The sequence below is a fragment of the Chiroxiphia lanceolata genome, chromosome 7 (assembly GCF_009829145.1).
Source record: "Chiroxiphia lanceolata isolate bChiLan1 chromosome 7, bChiLan1.pri, whole genome shotgun sequence".
NCBI lineage: Eukaryota > Metazoa > Chordata > Aves > Passeriformes > Pipridae > Chiroxiphia > Chiroxiphia lanceolata.
The window spans coordinates 4,339,158-4,362,138 of NC_045643.1; positions in this window are offsets into that span (position 1 = coordinate 4,339,158).

A 22,981-nucleotide genomic window follows, 5' to 3' on the forward strand; every position below is an offset into this window, starting at 1 on the left:
ACTCAGCATTGGTGTTTTGGAGATGTCATCTGTGATTTGAGGAAGTTTTGGGGACAGTAGTGGTGGATGCACCCCCGTTTCACTGCCTGTGGGGGCTGGATTGAGTGTGTTAGTGCTCCCGGATGCCAGGGCGGTTTTAGGTGAGGCTGAAGTAGGTTGTCTCCAGGTGCTAGCAGTGGGAGCGTCTTGTCAGGCTGGTACTTCTTGTGTTTGAAATCTGGTGGGTGCAGGACCCTGGGGACCTTTGCTGGAATGTCTGAGGACGTGGTCTAATGAAGAGAGACCAGTGCTCTTGCTGTTTCTGAACCAGTAGGTGCTTGGCACCTTTGACACTCAGGCCGTGCAGCCGCTGCAGCATGGATTTCAGCTTACGTTTAAGTGCCGAAGATTGAAACTGTGGGTTTGGGCTGTATTTATCAGTAGAAGCTGTTATTTATGTACCTTGGTTTTAAAGGAAATACCTCTATAGTAGAAATCTTGCGTGACCAAAAAAAAAAAAAAGCCTGGTGAGTGGATTATGTAAGCAAATTAAATGACGTTTTAAAGCAAGTTTTTTTCCTGTTTACAGACAGTGTGGCTGGTTGTTTTTGCTCTTTCCTACTGTTTAACATTTTTTCAGTCCTTTAAGTGAATTTTTTTTTTGTATGGTAGGTATGAGAAATAGTTATTTTTGCAATTAAAATCCTTGGTAGGTATGAGAAATAGTTATGTTTGCAGTTTAAATCCTTGAAGAGGCCATCAGCAGACTCTGGGAGCTGGCAGAAGCCAGCTGTAAGTACTGGAGGCTGTAGCTGACCACAGCAGCAGCACTTCTGTGCATTTAAAAAATAATTAATGTAAAAAAAAAAAAAAGAAACCCATGTAACTGATACTGCTGTGGGAGCTGAGCCCAGAGTGATGCTCCCGACAGTCATCCTCTCAACAATGTCTGGTTGCAAAGGGAATTGGGATCTCTTTCTGTTCTCTGCCTCTGTGTCAGCCGCGGTGTTTGTCTCTCCCTGTGCCGAGGGAATCCATCCCCTCCACAAAAGCGGCACGGGGTTACCTTGAGCCTCTGTTCTCGGCGGGAAGCACGGGGCTGAGTCAGTTCTGGCTGCCCAGGGCTGTGACTCAGTGCTGTCCCCTCGGATGCACGACCAGCGTGCTGCCGGCACAGCCAGGGAATAACCTGATTCCAGAGTATCCTCTGTGGGTATTGCCTGCTTAGAGGAGCCTGGGTTACAGGGGTCGGGCTGCTTTCAGTAGTGATGTGTGTGTCGGTGGAAGTTGGTTGTTACTGAGCTTTTATATATGATATGAGTATCTGTGGAAGCCAGGGAGCTCAGAGACCAGAAGCTTCTTTCCTTCCTACAGCGTTAGGGGTTTATGTCTTTGTGGATTGTGTCACTTGTTTTAATATTTATTTTTTTTTTTTTTACTTTATGTACTTTAAGAGGAATGGTGCTTTGTTTTTCTTGTGGAGAAATGTCTTCCCTGATGGTTCAGGGTAGGTCTCTTTGTATTTCTGTCTCCTAAAGTGAGGATGCTGTTTGTGCTTTTAAATCAGGATCGCTTCATAAAAAATGTCTTTATTGGGAACTCCTGCCACCTCCCTGTGCTTCTGAGCTCGATTTCCCATTGCATGGCATCACACTGGCAGTGCCTCTAAATCAAATTGGTCAACACCTTGAAAAAGTCCGTCAGATTTGACAAGAGAGCAGATATGTCACAGGCCAGTGCTGAGAAGTCGTGTGAGGGCAGGAATCTGCAAGGAGGAAGTTCTCAGATCAGTGCTCTGCTGAAAGAAAAGCTGTTGGCTGAGTGCAAAGAGATATTATTGGACATCAGAGGATGTTTGTGGGAGGGAGACAAACAGAAATTCAAGTTTCACAGGTAGTTCCAGTAGAAACTGTATCCTTATTTTCCCGAGTATCATTGTTCTCCATTGTGGAGGTGGAGAGGAGTGATCTAACCAGCAATCTTTCATTGTCATAGGTGATAGAAGAAAGGTTTTGGGTACAGTTCTTCACCCTGCCCTTGGGGGCTGAAGCGGGAGGGAGATGAATGAAGATTTTGAATTTCCCTGTAAAGGCTCTTGCAGTTGTTTGGGATAACGTCCTTTTATAGGTGCAGGAAAGCACCCGGGCCAGGATTTTTCTGCGCAGAGTGCTTTTGGCAGAGATGCAAAAGGAAGGGCTGCTCAGTGGATTGAAGAGGAATTTTGGTGTTTAATTTGTTTTAAAGAGATTTTAATAGAATGGACTTTTGGATCTTCATCTCGAGTCCTGGGGGTAAGATGGTGAGTATCCTGAGTATCCTCGTTCAGAGAAAACGTGGGAGGAATATACCCTATTTTGAATTTAAAGTAGAAATCTTCCTCATTTGGGGGTGAGTTTGGTGCTACATGGTAGAGGGTAGTCTCTGATTACTTTGTTTCCTGATGCTTTTGTTATTATGATACTTTTAAGTTGCATTAAAAATTTGGTGGTGGGCCGTGGGTAATACTGTGTTTGAGGACTATACCAATGCCAATTTATCTTTGTTCAAACTTTCAATTTACCAATGGTTCCTCTTTCTGCTCTTAATTTTGTTGTATCAGCTCTGGAAAGAGATGAACTGTTTAAAATCGGATCAAAAAGAGAACAAAGAAGTATGGAAAACACTAGTTTTTTTCATTTGTAAGATGTAATGTGAAAATGAAGTTTTTACATGGGAATTGTGAGGCAGCCTCAACTAGGGGTATTTTTTTCCCATTTAATCTGTGTAGGTTTTGAGATTTGCAGAGATAATTAGTACCTGCCTTTGCCGTTGTGAAGGGCTTCTACTGAAAGTGTTCAGTGTGTCTAAAATGAGGTTGATTTTTATTTAGGTTGATTTACTCAGCTCCTCAACTTTATTAGCAAATGAGCCTTTAAGTTTTAAGCTTTCACTGCCTTTTTCCTTGCTTAGTTATACTCTAATATTTGTGCACAGTCTGCTGGAAAATTATTAGAGGGGAAAAAATTATCTTTGACTTCTTTCTTTATATGCAGATTTTATAAAACTTCTTTTACAAAGGCCATTCTGAATCAAAATGCATTTTTATTTTTCCCCTGAAATATTGAGCACTGGTACTGAGTACTTAATAAAACCCCCCCAGAACTCTTTGTATGACTTCCAGTAAGAGCATAGTGGGGTCTTTAATTCAAAAGCATGATCAGCCCTATGTTTTCATTAATAAAGTTTGCACTCCATGCGGATTAGATGGAAAAGTCTGGCCAACCCCAGCAGAAGACTCCAGCTAGGGATAATATAAATACCAAGGTCCAGACCATAAATCAGGAAATTTGTGCTGCAGAAATTACTAGGGACTTGAGGGAGTATTGAAGGAAAATATCTCTGTAGGCTTGCTCTGGGGGAAAAGTACAGCCCTCAAGATGATGGAGCCTTGGTGTGGTCCATCCTGGCTGCTCTTTGGAAGATAGTAAGAAAAAATGCATTCTGATCAAACCCAGACTAAGATAATGCATTTTCAATGCTGCTTTTGGCCTTAGACTTGCCATGTTTTTCACGGCTAAAAACAGAGGATCAGTGCTGGTATATGTAAATCTCTCAAAAATGAGAAGAATTAATATAAGCTGATGGCTGAACTGTGCTTTGTTTGGGAGAAACTTGTAATAAAGCTGGCTCAGTGGGGGAACCCGGGTTATATCCCTCCTCCACTGCCCATGTTTTAAAACTTGCTCTTGACATGCACAAGTAGCTCACACTGGGAGATCAAAGGAGGGGGAAATAACTTCTCTTTTGTCAGATGCTTTCTCACTTTTATAACCCCAATAGCCCTCAGTCAAGTTTACACCTGGAAAGCACTTTGTAGCGTGTGTTTTCCTCAGAATGGAAACTAGTATGGGGTGTTATGTGGGGAGAGAGATCTCCTTCAGAATAGCTTCTGAATCTGTGGGAGAAATAGCATTTTCTCACTTAAATTTTGGTAGCTACAACTTGTCAGCTGGTTGAGCAGCCCCTTTTGGATGCTGACTCTGTGCAGGTTTGCAGCTCCTTGGACCTACTGCCTGTGGGGTCTTGCACAAAGTCTGGGTGCTGTTTCACAGGCGACTGTCCAGTCATATTCCATGTTAAACCAGGCTCATCTTTTCCAGCTAGACTAAAGCGTATTCCCATTGTTTTTTATCTGTAAGCTTTTCAGAGTAGCCATGTGGCACACTTACATTTTCTCAGCAGCGGTGGCTTTGATGTCTTCTCTGGAACTGCAGCCCCTCTCTTGGTTAGAAGCACTCTAAGTGTTATCATTGGAGCTCTAAGAGCAGATCTGCTTTCCTGGGATTTAATGTGTATTATACAGACTTTCTCGTTGTCATATTTTCACAGATGCTTTTTATCTCCTGCTGCTTACCAGCGCCAAGTGGTGTTCTGCAGTTGGATGTCATGTGATACTGTGTTTTGATAACAAAGAGGAGCTGGAAATTAATGCTTAACTCAAACCAGTGATCCTGGCAGTTGTGGGTTGGGTGTGTGCACCAGCATTTTAATTTGAGTTGGGAACACACTTCTGAGTGTTCAAAAAACACATAGATGTGGTGCACAGGGACATGGTTTTGTGATGGACTGACAGTGTTAGGTTAATGGTTGGACTCAATGGTCTTAGAGGTGATTTCCAAACTTAATGATTCCATGATTCTGTGACAATCTCCTGCTTGTCTCCATCTCTATGCTTGGGCTGGCATGGAGGTGGGAGAGCGTGTGCGGGCTCCCTTGGGGGACAGTGAGTGCAGAGATGAGCTACAGGGACATGTCTGCTGCCTATAAGTTTGTGATTGGACTGTGCTTCTATCCCTAATGAGTGTTCAGACTTTGATTAATCAGCAGCTAAATTGGGACCCTTTGCTGAGTTGGCGGCTCTTAAGAACGTGAGACAGAAAAGTGCAGCTGAGGCAAGCGGAAGCAGGAAGGTCTGGTTGGGAGCATGTGTGCCTGTGCTTTTGGCAAGGTACAGGCAAAGGGGCAAAGTCTCCCAGAAAAACCTTTTATGAAAATGGAGACAATCTTCTCTTCACTCCATAACCTACTATACATGCTTGAACTGGTGACAGCTCAAGCCCAGTAGCCTCCCCTCTATTCCGTGAGGACTGTCAGGTCCTTCCATCCAACAAAAAACCAACAAAATTTGGTTTTTCCCCGTGTCTTCGCAAAAAATCCGGAAAGTTACGTTAAATACAACTCTGCTGTTTTCCATGAGGATGATAATGAGTTGGGAATGCTTCTCAACTAGTGCAAATGGTGCATTAGTCTGAAAGCCTTTGGGTAGTTTGTCCCTGCTTGATGCTTTGATATCAATTGATTTCCACAGACTTTAGTGCTGACGAATGCGGATAATGAGGGATAGTGAGTACTACTGTAGCTCTGTTGGTTGGTTTTTTTTTTTTTCCCCTGGTGCAACCTAGTTTCTCTTCTCTTATCCCCTGAAAGCTATTCTTAGTAAATGGTTGTTTTTCTTGAATTAAGTCAGTGAATAATCAGTATTTCATTCACTGTCCTTACATATGCTTAAATATAGTATTAACCTAATCTTCTTATATGCTTTTGCTTCTGCTGCTCCTAAGTTCCTAAAGGAATCAGGTTCACTATTAATAAGATCTATGAATGAACTTGCCTGGAAATAAAATAGTTCTTTTGGGCTTTGGCTTGTATTTATTGCCAAGGTGGTAATTTATTTATATTTTTGGAAGACAGTACCATTCTTCATGCTTATAACTTCTGTGAAATCAAGAGTACTTCCTCTGTGTACAAATTCCTTAGATACAGTCTGTGATATGTTTTGGGTTTTTTTTCCTACTTGGAAAGTAAAATGACTGTTTGGTGAGGAGAGAGGGAGGGAAGGAGGAAGGAAGGGAGGATGGGAAGGCGCTCTCCGTGGTACCGAGCGGGGCGGGGAGGGAGGCTCGTTCCGCCCTGCTGATCTCGGCGCATCCCGTCTCGGTCCTGCTGCACGGGAGCAGCGCCAATGCCTTGCTTCGGCTGCTCACCCCCGTTTGCCGAAGGTACCGAGTTTGCATGACCGCTGTGCCTAGCGACTCTGCCTGCCCTGTCCCCCCTGCTCCCTCTGCCCCCAGCTCTGCTGAGGCCTCCAGCACACCAGGAATATCATCTCTTAACATTAGACCACGGTCACGTCACTCCGGAGAAGGAGTAGATATGATAACTTGGATAAATATAGCTTAAATAAATATAGCTAGTGTTCCTCTAACTCCATAGTTTTTAATCAGTTTGTCGTTCTCCTATGGCTGCATTTCAGATCGTGATGGCTGACTGGCTTTTTTGTAGCCCAGCACTACTGGACAGTATTCCCAACCCCACTGCTCATTTTTCATCTCTTCTCGTGCATTTTTTTCTCAGACAAAACCAACTGCTCCTCGTGCAGACTTTAGTCTGGTTTCAGAGTCAGCAGCTCAGCTGAATGGGAGCCATGGTCCTTCTGAGGTCCTTCTCAGTTTGCCCAGCTCAAGTATGGACACACACAGCTTCTCTCAGCATCTGTGGTGCCCTTGCTGGCTTTCAGCATAAGCCTGCTTTAAGTTCAGAGTTCACAGAATATCCAGAGTTGGAAGGGACCCACAAGGATTATGGAGTCCAACTCCTGGCCCTGCACAGGACAACCCCGAGAAGAGCTGTTCTTTGTTCTCCTTTCAATCTGTTCTTTCCTCAGTCACTTGTTCAGTAGATTTACTTTCTTTTAAAGTTGCCTTTCCAGTCTTAAGTGAGCTTCCCCAGTAGATGTGAACATTTTCTAAATAGCTGCTCTTGATGGCTTTCAGTGAATGTGGAAGGGACTGGAAATACAGCATTTTATTCTTGTAATAAAAGCTCTGTTGAGGAATATGGCTATTGACTGTTACTCTCTTGCCAGACTATCACCTGATCTATAGGACAACTTGGCTGAAACAGGCTGCCTTGAATGCTAAAGGAAAAAAAGCCAATATTTGAAGGTCATAGCTTTTAGAGTGCAGTAGTAGAAAGTAGGGAGAGGAATTTTTCTCCCTGTAGCTTTCAGTGTAGCAGAGCTCCTCAGCATTAGCAAAGGTTTTGGCTTGGGTATTTGTGCTCCTCCCTGGGTCGTGACCTTCCTTGCTGCCTTCTAATGCATTCTTGCCTAGGTTTGGTACATCGCTGTACTCCAAACTGGACATAAATTGTAAAAATACAAAATACAAATAAATACAAAAATTGTATTAATTGTATCCATGGGTATTTTTACATCCAGTGGTGCTTCAAATGCATACAAACACCTCTTGCTCCAGCAGTTTGCTGCACTTCAGGTGTACATTGTCCTGGCAATATTGCTAGTGAATGCTACTTTAATGTGAGTGCAGTAGATTAGTTTTGAATAACTGACTTTTGGATATATCTTAGGAGGCTGCTGATGGTCTTATTGAAGGATTTCACCTCACAGAGCTAAAGTCTTGATTTCTTGTATAGAGCATGCGCACAGTGCATCAGTTATCCTTCAGAGAACAACCAACTCCCTGTATTTCTGAATCAATAGCTGCTTCTTTACTTCACAGAAAACTCATGCAGTATGTGTCTATACATGAAATACATGCATATGTATATTTTATATGCAATACTTTGTCTAGAATAAAAACTTCAGTCTAAAAATAATTTCACTGCAGTAAAAGGTCACTAAAGTAGGTGCATAATCCAAATTCCACTCAACATAGTTTTTTCACATATGAACTAACGTATTCTTTGCTTCTGTGGCTGAGGTCACTTAGGTAGTCTTGATGGCATTAAATGGCTCTTTCTCTCTGTAGTTTTGTTGTACTAAACCTGAAGCAAGTGTTATGTCTTGACTTATTTGCTCCCCTGGGTCGGTGTGCCAGGGAAACGGGAAATTTCCACCCTCTTGCTGGAGCGGGTCTGCCATAGTCTGTGCAGAAGCAATGCTCCTCTCTTTGGTAATCTGTTGCTGCTTTTAAAATCTTGGGGACCTATGATGGGGTCATCTTTGGCCCTTATGTGTGTATTGATGTAGGTGTGGAGAGCAGCAGAGGCAGAGGAAGGATGTGGTGATGGTCCAGCTACGTGTGTACCCTGTGAGATGGGGAGGATGGCAGCAGGCATCTTGCATGGCACTGCAGTGCTGTGCTTTTGCCTGGAGGGGAGATACAACAAGGCAAGGGAAACACAACTGGTTTCCAGCAAAACCACAAGCAAGTGCCCCATGTCCCCAGGTGAAGGCTGGCATCCCTTGGAGTTTTCATCCTTCCTTGCCAGCTCGGGGCTGGATGGCAGCAAGTACCGCTTGGCTGCTGCCTGCCTGCGCACACATGGAAGGCTGGCAACTCTGCCCTCCTCCTGGGGCCACCCAGACATGCTTTCTGGAATGCTGTAGAAAAATAGATGTGCTTGTGGCTAATCTACTGTACTTGCTCTGCCAGCATTTGCAGAGTGTATCAATTCTACCTGAAAAGCATTGATTGTTTCTTGCCCTTGGTTCTGTACAGCGCTCCCTTCCAGGATAGATAATTGCTTCCCTCTTTCCCTCTCCCCCCTGTATTTGCACAGCCAGACTCTGATTTGTTCTTTTAGGCAGAGCAGCTCTTGGGACACTTCCCTTGAACTCCCTGTGCCATGTATCACCCTGTAGTCCTTCCCTATTTGCCTTCTGCTTTGAAGTGATGCTGATTTGCAAGAGATAGCAAACAGGTCCTGTATGCAGTTTTCCCATGCCTCATGCAGTGACAAGTACCTGATATTAATAATTCTCTTGTATTGGTAAATTTTCCCCCTGGCAGGACCGTTCTCTCCCTTTTTAAGCCCTCTCATTCTGGAAGTTGCCATCATCTCTGCAGAACTAGTTAATTACTGTGGTGTCCTGTCAAATACCACATTGATTTATTCTTATTGATACAAGTGGTATTAACTCCATCACTTCCCCATCTGACTGATGATGGTGACTGTTACAAAAGAGTTAGAGTTTCTTGAGAGGGGGACACTTGGAAAAGCCATTTGGATATCAAGGTGAGGTCAGTACTCTGGTTTCTAACCAAAGCTTCACTGATGCACGTGAGATCTCTGGTAAACTGGTAGTACACGGTTTGGTTGATGGGTTCCTGTAGGGTACATGATCCTCTCTGAAGCTATTGAACTTGAAGGATCGAATGTGGGATCAACAAAAAAAAACACCAATATGTTGTAATGTTGCTAAATTATATTTAAAATAACACCAGAAGCTCAATATGTGTAACTGAAATAAATACCATTCCTCTCACCCATTGTTAAGACTTAAATTTTATTAACTCCTGGGGGTAAAAAAACCACATGACTTATATTTTTGTGCCTTTTTAAGACCTAAATTTCTTCACCCCCCTTTTTTTATAATATGGCTGCTAGTAGCTGTTACTGCCATAGTATAGTTTTGTGAGCAACCACCATTTAAGTAACTTGGGCCCTCTGATTTCAAGGAAAACTAATAAATTTGGAAGGACTCTTGTCTATAAATGCACAAAGGGTGGAGAAGCCACTGAGAGCTGCAGCAGCTCAAGACATGGATCTCTAGATAGCTGTAGCAGGTGTTAAAGCTGAGCCAGTTGGGATGCTTGTGGAAAAGAGCACAAGCAGTATGGGAATCCCCATGCTCTGGTAAGCCACAGCTGAACAGCCCACAAACATAGGGAAAGGTGAGGTTTTGGATGTAAGTTGGGAAAAGCATTTTGTATTTCATATGGAGCAGTGAAATTAATTATTTCAGCTTGACACATTTTGAACATCTGTGTTTCTATTCAAGATTACAGTGCTTTAACCAATTTTTTTTCAACCCTAGTATTTTATTTTTTTGTTACTGGAACTTTTCCAACCACACAAATGGCAAGAAAAAATGTTCCTTCTATCTACCCACTACAAGGACAAGCAGTGATAGCACAAAGGGGAATGACATTAAGCAGAAAGAGAGTAGATAGATATAGAGAGTTAGATCAGATATAAGGAAGAAATTCTTAACTTGGAAGATAGTGAGGCACTGGCACAGGTTGCCCAGAGAAATTGTTGCTACCCATCCCTGGAATCATTAAAGGCCAGGCTGAATGGGGCTTGGAGCAACTTGGTCTAGTGGAAAGTGTCCCTACCCATGGCAAGGGGTGGGACTGGATGTCCCTTCCAACCCAAACCATTTTGTGATTCTATGATCTGAAGCTTTCATAAACAACTAATTAATTCTTCCCCTCTAAATATGTGTAGTTTCACGTTTGTCTTGCTGAAAGATTCTTTGGGGCCACTTCTTGTAACTAACTGAGTAGGTAAAACAGACATATTTCGACTCTCATTGGTCTCATTTCCTTTGGGTATCAGGAACAACTTTCAATACTCAGCAAAAGATGTTATCTGAAAAGCTATTTATCAGTTTTTATCTGAACTAAAAGGACTAATGTATGAGTTACCTCCTGACAATTCAGCCCTTGGAGGAGAATGTATCAAAACTCTCTTCTGTGGTCTCCAGTCATCATCTTGATACACTCTCAAGTCTTAGTCAGGTTGCCCTCTGCTGTTGTTTTTGCTGAAGGAGGATCTTACTGCTCTCTACAGCTATTTGAAAGGAGATTGTAGCCACATAGGGGTCAGTCTCTTCTCCCATGTAACAAGTGACAGAACAAGAGGAAATGGCCTCAAGTTGTGCCAGAGCAGGTTTAGATTAAATAGTAGGAAAAATTTCTTCACTGAAAGGGTGGTCAGGTGCTGACACAGGCTGCCCAGGGCAGTGGTGGAGTCACCATCACTGGAAGTATTCAAAAGGTGTGTGGATGTGGCACTTGGGAACATGGTTCAGTTGTGAACATGGAGGTCCTGGGTTAACAGTTGGACTTGATGATCTTAGAGGTATTTCTCATCCTTAGTGATTCTGATTCCATATGCAAGTAATACAGGCCAAGAGTCCTGACCTGTGCCCAGTCATGCCAGCATCTTCCCTCTCTCTTCCTCCCCTCCTGCCCTATCCAAATCTAGGTGCTTTCTCTGCTTGTCTTATCAAACTTGGGGGATGTATTACAATTTCTTGACTAAGAAGGTGGTAAGTGCCATTTCTGCACAACGTGGCTGTAAAATGTCTAATATTCTGTGATGGCAAACACTCTGCCCACACACCAGAGTAGTGATGGCAGTCAGATTTTACACCATAAGTGTGGTTGGTGTTTGTTTTTTGTATTTTGGGGTTTTTTTTAACATACAGATTTTTAATATTGAATAACACAAGGAACTGTTCTGGAAGGGGCAGTGTGAGTCAGTCTTGTGTTAGAGAGGAACTCAGAAGACTGACTGGGAGTCAAGGTGCATCAACAGTCAGCTTGAAGTTCTTCAAATATACTCATATTTTAGTGGGGGAAAAGCAGAAATGTGACTGTAGAAGTGAGAGGTAACACACATATTCTTAGAAGTCCAGCAGCTTGTTCTTCCTGAAATATTGCAGTGATGAGACACAGATGCCAAAATCCTGGAAGCTTCCACCATGGAAATGCAGATTGTCAGTTAGACTTGAGTCACAAACACAGGGTACTTCAAGTTTGGCTTGCTGCTGCCATGCTCCCGCTCTGGGACAGGGTCAGAGCGGGCCTCCCTGGGGAAGAAAACCCAGTTTGCTCTCCTGCAGTCTCCAGCTCTTCTCAGATCACAAAATAGCTCTATATCCATAAATAGGGAAGCAGCAAGAAAACAACTGACCTGGAAATGTGATTTCCAGCTTACCCAATCCTTTGTTAGGAAAACAGCGTGATTCAGGTTTCTTTCGTAGTGTTTTTAACTTCTCTGTGCGTGGAGCTCCTGTAGTGTTCAAGTTAAAGCCAAAGGATTAAAGAGCTCTGAAACTCTCCCACATTAGATGCATAATATATATTTAAAAAATAATAATATTAAGCCTGGTAGAAAGGCTGTTGGTGGGTGTCCTGGCTTTGGGTACACACATGCAATCCATGATTTTTGGTTCCCCAGTGTAGTTTGTGCTTTCTGGCATTTTGAGCACAGCAGACACAGTTTCGTGATGTATCTCCCATGGGGAAAGCTGTTGGTGAGCTGCAGGCTGATGGAGAATGATTGGCATTGGGATTAGTGTCAAAGGATAAGCCCAAAATTCCCCCTCTGCCCTCATGAGGCTCCACCTGGAGTACTGTGTCCAGGTTTGGGGTCCTCAGCATAAAAATGATGCGGGCTTGTTAGAGCGGGTCCGGAGCAGGCCATGGAGATGCTCTGAGGGCTGGAGCCCCTCTGCTCTGGAACCAGGCTGGGAGAGCTGGGGGTGTTCACCTGAGAAGAGAGGGCTCTGAGGAGACCTTAGAGCCTCTTCCAGTGCCTAAAGGGGCACCAAGAAAGCTGGAGAGGGACTTTGGACAAGGGCCTGGAGGGACAGGACAAAGGGGAATGGCTTCCCACTGACAGACAGCAGGATTAGATGGGATAGTGGGAAGAAATTCTTCCCTGTGAGAGTAGGGAGACCCTGGCACAGGTTACCCAGAGAAACTGTGGCTGCTCCATCCGTGGAAATGTCCAAGGCCAAGTTGGATGGGGCTTGGAGCAACCTGGGCTAGTGGGAAGTGTCCCTGCCCTGGAAGGTGTCCCCTCTCTGGCAGCGGGGTTGGAACAAGATGATCTTTGAGGTCCCTTTCAACCCAAACCGTTCTGTGTTCCTGTGATTCTATGAAATGTGTACAGTGTCTGTGTTAAACCCTTTTTCCAGTCTGTAGATTTTAGTTTGGTGAAGTCTTTTTACTGAAGTTGCAGCACCCTCTTCTACTGCTTTATCTTCATCTTGGTGGTATAAACTGCAATCAAGTTGCCTCTCACCAACAAACTTAAAGAATTCTTTGGTTAGGTGTTTAAAAGTAGAAGTCTCAGAATAAGGTGCCTTGTTTTGGCACTCCTGAAGCAATAAAGTTCATTTAAGGACTGTGGAGAGTGACTTCCCACTGTAAAAGCTAGAGAAGATATTCATACGTCCTTAGTGCAGGACATAATCTCATGTTTTTGCACACTGCTGAACTGAGTGATATTTATTTGGCATCTTTTATTATTCTGAGGCATTTTTCTGAAGACTAATGTTAAGTACAAAGTGCTCACATGCATCTAATCTTTGCTTTAGGGTGGGAGTAAGACAGAAAATAATCAGTCTGCCTTGTTCTGGAGGCTGAAAAGTATCGCTGCTGTTCAAAGAGAGAAAGATTTGCATTCCTGTAATATATGCTGAACACACGTAAAAGAAGCATGAAAGAGGTTGTACAGGTGTTTTTTTAGAATGCGTTGAGCTGAACCCCCAGTCAATCACTGTAGCAGAGACAAGAACTTCCAGCAGCTTTATCAGCTGGTGCAGGAACGTCTGTTGCAAAGAAGTGGGACATCTTCCTCCAGTGCCAGAATTGGTCAGTGTGGCTGGGATGGGTGGGTTGTCCTGTCCCTGCTGATCCTGTAGCCTAAATTCCTGTCCACAGTCTATCTGTAGTCCAGATTAAGGGGTTTTTTTTAGCTGTTGTCTAAAAAGTACTAATACTTTTGATTTCTTAAATTCCATTGCCTTTCAAAAGCTGCTGCTTAGTCTGGAGGTTGAATTATTGTACTATTTCAGTTTGACTAATGTTTAAAACAGCTAAATGAGTAATGTAAATGTTTAAACATTACCTATAGTGAAATCATCAACAAGATTAAATCTTAAGTTCCCCTGAACACATTTATGGTACTTTTGCTCATGTGAATAATTCCTTCGGCTTCAGTCACATTCTCTTTTAAGGTAACTGCTCTTACCCATGCTTTTACAGATGATCCTCTAAAAGGAGGAGTGGCATTAAAATAATTGATTTTGAAATCATTGTGTTTCAAGTACTGAAATTTTGTGTTGAGGTTTTAGGCTGTCAATTGTACCAAGGCATCAGTTAATACAATTTTTCGAACATAAGAGATGACAAAATTAAAAGTCAGAAATAAAGAGTTCTTCGCTGGTATTATGTGAATATGTGAAACTATTTTTCATGAGAGAATGTTTGAAAAATAATTTATGCTGTGTTTGCTCTGAGTATTGAATATTTGAGTATTCCAGAATAAATGAGGAACATATTATTATTTGATACCTGCAGTAAAAGCAGTCACCGCTTGGATATTATGACATGGAGTAGCATCCTTTTGTTTTCTACCCATAGATTCCTGTTGCTTAATAACTGCTGAATTTTCATAGCTTTTGAAGTGTCAGTGAACTAGGTTTCAGTGTCTTACAAACAAATGCTTTCTATACATAAGTTCAAAAAGAGTTTGTTTTATGTCAAGGGAAGGAGACACATTTGACAGCTTTTGTATCATGTATGGTTAGGATGCGGCGCTTTCACCGCCGCGGCCCGGGTTCGATTCCCGGTCAGAGAAAAAGTCCCCCAGGTAGATGGAGCTCGTCAGCCCTGTAAGGCCATCCATCTAAGAGAAGGTCACTCTGTACAAACCTACGTCCTGAGGACCTCACTGCCACCGTCCAAGCTTGCTCGGCCCCGGCAGATGAACCTCAGGTTTAAAGGGTGGGCTCAGCTCAGCGCACACTGTGTCTCACCTAAAAAATCCACTGCGCAGGCTCGAAGGGTAAAGACCCTTCCCAAATCTTCGTTCGCGAAGACTGGCCATACATACAATACAAACTGCACTTATTGCTTTTTCCAATTGCAACATGTATGTCCTTTTCTCCTAAGCTTTTTTTTTTTTTTCATTGTGGTGACCAGTTGCTAGACTTTCTTAATTTATTTTAGAATTTTAAATGAGCAATTCAAAAGGGCCATAGGGATTGTGGTTTGGATTTGGGCTATTATTTCTTTAGTTCATTCTGATAAACTGAGGTAGTTGCCATCACAGATGTCAAACTGTTTCTTCAAGTTTAGATGGAAAAACTGTTTTGAGAGGAAAACCAAGTTCTGTAGTTGTGCTGTTCAACTGAGTTTATAGTTTACAGCAGAGACTCTTCTACTTTGTGCATGAAAAGACATGTCATGTCATAGAATCACAGAATGAGCTGAGTTGGAAGGGACCCATTAGGATCATCAAGTCCAACTCCTGGCCCTACACAGGACACCCCAAGAACCCCACCATGTGCCTGAGAGTGTTGTCCAAACTCTCCTTGAACTCATGTCCTTTATTTCATACTAACACTGTTGTTTTCTGGGATCAGGAGCCAAGTCTGCCATGAAGGCATCTCTCATGTTCCCTAAACAACTTCCACACAGGCAGGTAGTGATAGAACAAGGGGGAATGGTTTTAAACTGAGAGAGGAGAGATTTAGCTTAGATGTTTGGAAGAAATTCTTCCCTGTGAGGGTGGTGAGGCACTGGCACAGGTTGTCCAGAGAAGCTGTGGCTGCCCCATCCCTGGAAGTGTCCAACGCCAGGTTGGACAGGGATTGGAGCAACCTGGTCTAGTGGAAAGTGTCCTTGCCCATGGCAGAGTGTGGAATGAGATGAGCTTTAAGATTCCTTCCAACCCAAACCATTCTGTAATTCTGTGAGCTGAAAAATGCAGTTGATTATCCACCTCTAGGCAGTGCTATTCCCTAAGCCAGTGGGAAAATTGGAAGGGCAGAGGACACCAGATTTTACATACCTGTGGTTTTTGTCATGTGTAGGCAGTTGAGATGCCTCAGCAGATTACTTTTGTTTTTCAACACTGGAGAAGTAAAATAAATAGGAAAGTAACTACATAAAGATTGGAAGTAGTGTTTTTTTATCCTGGCCATGCAACTGGTGCTGAGTGCCTCCAGGTAGCTACCATGAGTTTGGGTGGGTTTTGCTGGTTTGTGTCTTGAGTTGATCTCTCAAAAGCTATTATTTAGAGATATTCCTGAATGGAATATTGTCGTGTTCTTCAGATGACTTTCAAGTATCTTTTGCTGCCCTGGGAAAAATCACGAGCACGTTTCTGAACTTTTTAGAGTAAATTAAGTCGCTACTAAGGGATGAAGAATTGGTTTACTGATTTTTATTTTTTTCTTTATTTTTTTGGAAGGTAACAGTGAAGTACTGAGCTCCTAGAGGAGCCCCTTCTGGCAGGCTCTCCCTACAGAAGGTGTTGGGGAAGCATGTCATGACTTGAACAAGCCCCAGAATATCCATCTGCCACTGGGCAGAGCCAGGTAGGAAGTGCTGGAGATGAGAGTTTTGTTCCTGGCTTTTATAACATAACATAGAAAGGGAAATACCACTGTTTAAAGTTTTCACTGGTCTAAGGTGTTACAAGTGTCAGTTTTTCCTCCACCTGTCTTCACTGCTCACGGTAAAACAAAAGCGAAAAATAAGCTTTTTTTTCATGGTTCTTACCCTGACTGGTTCTTTCCCTATAAAACTGACTGCAGCTGTCAATATGTAAGGATTTTTGGTATTTAGTGGTAAACTCAGTTTAAGTCCAAGTCTCAGTGGATTGTTTTTAGTTTGTTGGAATATCAGGGAATTATCAACTGTAGTAATATGGCATATAAGGCAGATAATATAAAATCTAAAATAACTCAAGGAAAACTAGTATGAAAACTTAGTTACTAGCTCATGTAGAAAGAGGATTATCAAAACCTTATTTTTAAAGCAAAATATGGTTTTGGTGGATGTTGCCATAAATATGTGGTTTTCACATAACATCTAATTTATAGCTCATATTCCAAGGATTTGGAAGAATTGTGGGTACGGGAATGGTAGGTTGGGACTTTGTTGACCCTGCTTTGAGTTTTCTGGGCATTTTTTCTGCTTCATGCTAAGACCAGTGTGGTATTGGTATTTATTTTTCATTTTTCTTGGAAAAAGCCACCATGAAATGTTGAGAAATGGAACTGTCTTTGGGGGGGGGGAAGCTGAGACTGAATTAGTGCAATATTCAAGTATGTGGACTTCAAATATTGTGTCAGATCCCTCCCTGACCAAAGCAGTTTAAGATCCGAGATGCACATCCATCCATGCGCGTTGTCCGTAGCTGTGCTCTGTGTGGCTTCGATTCAGGGAAGGTTTCTGTAGGGTGCCAGCACCCTCTCATGGGCAGTGTGACAGCTGAGAATTTGTGTGACTTGCTGAACCATTTCAGAACAGTGTTATCTTCACACTGATAAGGTCCCATCGATATTTTCTTAGAACTAGGAGGTTATCTATAAAATTAAAGCTGCCTGCTCCCGATCCAACAGCTGTGCCTATTCACGGAAATAAAATTTCTCATAGCATTTCTCCTCCCTGTTGTCCTGTATCCTTCTTAGAATCATGGAATCACTGAATGGTTTGGTTGGAAGAGACCTTAAAGATCATCCAGGTCCAACCCCATGGGCAGGGAAGGAGGGGGGTCTTATCCTAAATCTGCCACTTCTCTTCCACTCCACTGCTGGTAGTTGAGGGATTTTCCATTTTTGCAGAGAATGCTGACTGATGGCAGTGGGATCAAGAAACTGGTATTTGGAAAGGGGATTGTTGTACGAGGTGCTGTTTGTGTGGATTGAAATCAACCCCTACAAATAAAACTGAAGATCTAAATTTAAAATACTTAACAAGATGACAACTCTGGATTTGCATGCAGGATAAATTGGCTGTGATAACTTAGAAAGATAAGAACCTCCTTTAAAACTGTTTAAGATTTTTCCTCCAATTAGCTGTTACTTCCCTTAACAGCACTGGGTAGCTGCATTGAGTATTTTTTAAATGATGTTTTGGAAATACTGATGTGACTTACTGGGAGATCTAGGCTGCTCAGTTTTTCTCTCTGAATAGTGACCATTTTTGCCTTGGAAACACATCTTAAACACATTTCTGACAATCACAGGTATGTGGGGAGTCCTTCAGAAAAATAAGTTGATTTCAGTTTTAAGCCATTATTTGCCACATTTTTGCTGACCCTTTCTCCTAGAAGGTGCAGAGACTGCAGATTGGGTTCAACTAAATAGCTTCTTGTACCTCAGTGGTGTTTCTGAGCTTCATATTAAGTATCTACAGTCTTTTTTTTTTTTTTTTTTTTTTAATTTATTTTTTTCCCAACCAGGAATGTCCAGAATGGTCTGTCCCTTGCCCTTTGCTGGAATCACAAAGGACTGGGCTCTGAGACTCTGTATATTCAGTGTGGACTGTTTACTTTTCAAGAATCAGAAAGTTGTCCCTTTTAAAGTCAGGAGTTGCCATTTGTGATGCGCCTAAATTTGCAAAGAACCAAACAACTAACTTGTGTTTTCTCTTTTTGCAGATTGCAGAATCAGCATGTGTCTCCAATAGTTAAAAAGGTAAGCATACCATGTTTTGCAAACATACAGCAGGATACTCTGTTTCCTGATTGATGCATTTAGGTCATAACTTAGAGGAGAAGAGACTTCATCTTAATATATTTAAAAGGTTTTTTAAACAATTGATTGTTTTATGTGAAACTTTTATGTTTGTACTCTAAATCCCTTCAAAGCTGTTGGATCAGCACAGTTTGAAAACAGAGAGATTATTGGTTAGAAATATCTAACAATATCAAGTTGATATTACAAAAACTTCATTACTCTTCTGGCTACAAATTTGCATCCAATCCGTATTAATAAAGTAAATAATCAAAGCTGGCATGTAGGAGAGTTTGTCAGGTGTTTGAGCAAAGCTTAATAACTGATTTTGGTGGGAAAGGAGGAAATAGGTCCCATTGATAAGTCTATCTCTTAGTACCAAACATCACCCTACCCGCGTGACTGTTTTGGGGTTTTTAAATCTTTTTATGAAATAGCTTCAAGATTCTTGAGTCTCTTTTAACCTCCTTTAAGACTATTTTAGATTTTTCCTCCAATTAGCTGTTACTTCCCTTTGCAGCACTGGGTAGCTGCACTGAGTATCTTTTAAATTATATTGGAAATATTGATGTGACTTACTGGGAGATCTAGGCTGCTTAGTTTTTCTCTCTGAATAGTGACCATTTTTGCCTTGGAAACACATCTTAAACACATTTCTGACGGTCACAGGTATGTGAGGAGTCCTTCAGAAATAAAATACATTAAAAATTAGATGCTCAGTCCTCAAAGTAAGCCAGTAAGAAGGATATAGACAAAGGATACAAAATTTGATAATAAATATATGTTCCAAAATAGTTTATTGTGGAATAAACCTGCAAACATCCTAGGTTATTTCTAATTTGGAGTGGGGCTCTTGGCTTCCTTGGTCAAGGGAGCAATAGATGCAACCTCAATTATTTATGTAACAGCAGATGGTGCTGTTGGAGTGGATTTAATCACATGAGGAGTAAACTCCAAGCTGAGGTAAAAACCAGAGCTCTCAGGGTTCCTGGTGTGCAGCCAGCAGCTCTGTGATCTGGGATTTCCTGTTCTCAGGCTGTAGTTAGCCTCTACTAATTCTAGCAGTTGCTGCTAATTTATATTCATTCTTGCTGAAGTACACTAAACTAGAAGGAAAACTACTGTTGGCCTGTAATAATGCTTTTCTTGTGTTCGAAAAATACACAACTTGCTCGTGGGGGCAAAAAAATAAAAAAGATCACTAAAAGTGCTTACCAAATACAGTGTGACTATTTCTTTGAAGAATTTCTAAAGTAAGCTGATAGTAGGGGCCAAATCTATAAGAAAATGGGATTTTCAAGGATGGTTTTGGTGCATAGAGATTTTCATGTGATATATTAAAACATATGGTATGTGAGATATATATATATATATATTTATTTTTTTTTATATATATATATAATAGAGGCTGCACCATGGCCTCGAGCCTCCTGCTGCCAGGGAACCTGGATGGGAAGGGACTAGAGGTGGCACAGCTACAGAGTCTCCAGGTTGGGCTCATAAATCCTTCATGACAACACCCCATCTATCACAAGCCATAAATCACAAGCCATAAATCCATGGAGACCTAGGCTGGCTTTGTTCCACTGAACTAGGTGATGGAGGGGAGAACTGAGAAGATGCTGAAGTTTTCTCAGTCTTGCTGTGTTGTTTCTGATCTTGCCTGGATTAGTTTACCTCATGGGTTTGTATGGAGTACGCTCCAGTTGTTCAGTGTCTCTGTGTTCCTGGTTCAGTGATGCAGGAGAAATGGGAGTATTCAAGATGTGTAGGTCCCAAATTCCATCTGAGAACTGCTTTTTCTTTGGAGAGTAGGCAGTCCAGTTTCTCCTTGATGCCTCAGTGTGTGTCAAATCTGTGAAATACAAGATGTTACGGGATTTACTGCTTTCGGCATGCACGTTAACACTGAAGTTTTGTTCTGGTGTGCAGCATTTACCTCCTTGCACTTGGCTTTCAACTTGCTTTTGTCTAATCATGCAGAACTTATAATATATTTAAGGGTACTAGATTTTTAATTTCATACACAGGGTTTAATTTCATATTACAGGGTTGTTCAGTCTGGAGAAGAGAAGGCTCTGAGGAGACCTCATTGCAACCTTCCAGTTCTGAAAGGGGGCTTATGAAAAAGAGGGAGAGTGACTTTTGACACAGTCAGATAGTGATAGAACAAGGGAAAATAGTTTTAAACTGTAAGAGGAGAGATTTAGATTAGAAGTTAGGAAGAAATTCTTCCCTGTGAGGGTGGTGAGGCCCTGGCACAGGTTGCCCAGAGAAGCTGTCAATGCCTCATCCCTGGAAGTGTTCAAGGCCAGTTTGGACAGGGCTTGGTCTAGTAGAAAGCGTCCCTGCCCATGGCAGGAGGTTGGAACAAGATGAGCTTTTTTTTAAGGTCCTTTCCAACCCAAACCACTGGTCTGTGATTTGACTCTATGATGTTTTTTCTTTCCTAAAGCTGTTGTTAGTGTTCCACCTGCAAGTGAATGTAGTTGGTCACTGAGTTTCTCTCCCAAGTGCACTGTGTACATTCTTTAGTCAGTCAGATTTTAGAGACCTTTTTCTTTCTTAAAAGCTGCCAACCTTGAAGCTGAGATTGTCTCAGGTCTTCTTCCTGAGTCTTATACCCCAGAGTCACTTTGCCTTGGGGAGCAGAGGTAGAATAGGAGCTGCTTTTGGGGAGAAGAGCTTTGGGGGTGACCTGGAGGAGTCTCTTTTCAGTCTTTACACCAAGTTCTGTGAACGAAATCTCTGACAGGTTAGGGCAGATAAATTAATTATTAAAACCAAAATCACTTTTTGACTTCAAATACCTAATGCAGCAACTCTTCTCTGAAAAGGAAGGAGAAATACATGTTGTTATGTGTATCTTTCTGGAATGTGGTGAGAAGAATGTGGTGAAAGTTTCAGCGGCTGGAAGAATTATGGTAAAGAGCTCGGTGGTTTTACAGGCTGCTTTTTGCATTTAACAAAGTGTGCTGTTTTCTCAGAGGAGCAAAATGACTTCTCATCCCCCTAAGGGGTGATTTTTCCTTTTCTCTCTGTGTATCAATGTTGCTGTTTCTTCAAAGCCATGTAGACATAGATACCTCACCCTCCACGTCCTTGCTCTGTCAGACACAGCTTATTGGGGATTGAGATGTGAAACTTGGGCTGAAACTGTTAATTAGTGTGCAGAAGAGCGTGCTAAATTAGGCACAGCACTAGTTTAGTGAGTTGCTTTTAGATGAGACTTCCTCCTGGGCATCTTAGTGGTCAACACGTGGTAGCATGGCTATGGCATTGATGGCTTGTTTCTCCATGGCAAGTTCTCCTTTTTAAATTGTGTCAGCTGAGCTCAAAACATCCTGTTGCTATTTCTTCATCCTCAGAGAAGCAGTGTCCATTAACATCGATGCTGAAGTAGAACTTCAGTTCCTCTGAAGTGGGGAAGTTTGAAGCCTTTAGTGCTTAGGCTTCAGACAAAAAATTATTTAAGTCAACAAGTTGACTCAATCTCTGCTTTCCATAACAGACTGGAGATGAAAAAGCTGGTACCTGGGATCTGAAGGATTGTCATAGGGTGGAGCTCCTTGCTAGCATTTCAACCCAATCCCAGTGGTGACCCCGAGCATGTTGCTTTTGGCTAGTGAAATACTGCTGATTTAAGATGCCAGTGGCAATGTTTTTCAAAAAAGGCCAGCCTGGATAGTTGTCAAAATATGATGGTGCATGTAAGTCATCTACCTGAGTTCATCCAGATTCAGTGGTGTGCTGTGTTCCAAAGAGCCAAGGCCTGATGTACTGAAAAATAAAGGTCTGACTGCAGCTGAAGGTGACTGGTCAGAGAAATCTCATCACTGAAGAAACCTGTGGAGCTTGCACCTGCAAGCATTCCCTGCTGGAGTGTGCTTTTTTTGCCCTGTGAGGTTTAATCTGAAGGCAGGATTAAAGGATAGCTGCAACCCCCAGACTGTGCTGATGATCCATAGGATCCACAAGATGAACGTGTGTTTGGTTGGTTGCTCAGATGGGGGAAACAGGATAATACCACATCATCCCATAATGTCACATGTTGCTTTTTAGTTTATGAAAAGGCTGGAAAATGCCGCAGTTTATGTTGACATTGGGAAGGCTCTTGGTCAGACCTGATGTACAAACCCTTGCATGTAAAATCCATGACTAAAACATATTTCAGATTGGAGTATTTATGCATTCCTGCTATTCTCAAATATATTTTGTGCATTTTTGAGGCAGTGCATGAAATGTGAACATGAGAAACAGTTATAAAGGATGCCTAAGGCATCTTGGGTTTATGCACTAGGGCATATAAATATTTCCTTGCTTATGTCTCTCCTTGTTTCTGAGCTTTAAGAATGAAGAGTTGCCCACCTTTTTTGATAACAAAATAAAATTATTTCTGCCTTTCCACGCCCAGCAGTGATGGTATCTTTGATACAACCATTCTAAGAGAACTGTCCTTCCTTGCCCCTTCTATGTGGCAAAGGGTTAATTGTCATATGTGCCTCTTGCAGTGGGTAGGGGTGAGCTGCATCCTGCCTTCATCCTTGTTCACTGGACTGTGCATTGGTGCACTCCAGGCTTTGAGGAGCTGGGGAAAGAGAGCACAGGGATAACCCTCCTTTTGGGAATACCTTGCTGCCACTTTGGGTGGGGGCCAGGGGGCTGGTGGGGAGTAGGTGGGTGCATGGCATTACCTCAAACCATGGTTCTCAGTATGGGGACCTTCTGTAG